The sequence below is a fragment of the Solanum tuberosum genome, unplaced genomic scaffold (genome assembly GCF_000226075.1).
Source record: "Solanum tuberosum cultivar DM 1-3 516 R44 unplaced genomic scaffold, SolTub_3.0 scf00979, whole genome shotgun sequence".
Classification (NCBI taxonomy): Eukaryota; Viridiplantae; Streptophyta; class Magnoliopsida; order Solanales; family Solanaceae; genus Solanum; species Solanum tuberosum.
The window spans coordinates 45,490-46,625 of NW_006239872.1; the positions used below are offsets into that span (position 1 = coordinate 45,490).

The 1,136-nt window shown below is 33.5% G+C and overlaps 1 long non-coding RNA gene across 1 annotated transcript; it reads right to left on the reverse strand.

Annotated features, from left to right (window-relative positions):
• Window positions 1-409, reverse strand: LOC107059207 (uncharacterized). The gene is made up of 2 exons (XR_001472548.1): window positions 334-409; window positions 1-237 (listed from the first exon to the last, which is right to left on the reverse strand). It is a non-coding gene; the product is annotated as an uncharacterized lncRNA (long non-coding RNA).
• Between the last annotated feature and the right edge of the window lie 727 nt (window positions 410-1,136).

Sequence of the window (1,136 nt, forward strand, 5' to 3'; positions counted from 1 at the left end):
TGACACAAACAGTCTCTATAGATAAATGTTGCCCCTTATTTAAGAGGACAATTGGTGCTAATTGTAAGTGTTACAATTATGCTGAGGATTTGGATAATCAAGCTTTAATTACTCTTCAGAGTTATTGTGATGTCAATAATCCATGTAAAAGTGTTCAAGTAAGTTCTTCCTTCTTTGTCTTACAAATAGAAAAACTTGTTGATAGAAAGCGTTTTTCCCTTTCGATGAACTTGAATCCTATATAAAGCAAAAATAGAAGTTATTGCTAGAACCTAACAAAGCATTTTATGAAAAATGTAACAGAAAGTGGTAGCTGATGGGAGTAGGACTGACACAGTGGAAGCGGTGGCGACATTGTACTTTATGCATTGAAGAACTTAGTAGAAGTACTTTTAAGTTCCCTTTCCCTAAAAAAAGAAGTATATATTAAAATTTACTCCACTAGATAACTAAAAAAGCAGTCTTATGCACAAAACATCTCATGTTAACAGGATTGGAGAACAGTCACACCCTATAGATAGTCTAAACTCTACTAGGTAACTATTTGAAGATTTTTCCACAATTTGATCGGCAAATTTTTCTTTCTTTTAAGTGAGTTCCAACATTTCTGAATTTTTTTTCCGATTTTTAAGAGAAGACAAACAATGTGTATAGCACAAATAAACAGCTTGTAAGATCACATTTGACTCACTTGTAGCTAGTGCTATCTGTTTCTAGCAAATTCGAACCTAATTCTTCTAAAACTTTTTATTTCAATCAACAGCCTCTTACTAGGTGATACTAAAAGATGAGTTGGACCTTTAGTTGATCTGCTCTATTCTTTAAGTTGAATCCGAATTTACTTATCGTGTTTCCAGAAATAGCAGTACAACAATTTCCTCATGCTATTAATGTGTTGACTATGTGTTCCTTCTGTGCTTGCCACATGTTCGGTCAAAGAGTCTTCATCCCGGTACATTTATTACCAATACTTTAATAAACATGATTCATGAGAGAATACTTCTGATTTGCGCATCAAGCATGCAGTGAGAAAACTAAAAGAAAAGAAATTCAAGTTTTGGAGGATCTTCTAATTAATTTGGAGGAGCAGGAAAACCTAATTCTAGGCAGAACCTTGTCGTTTAGGAGTAAAAAGA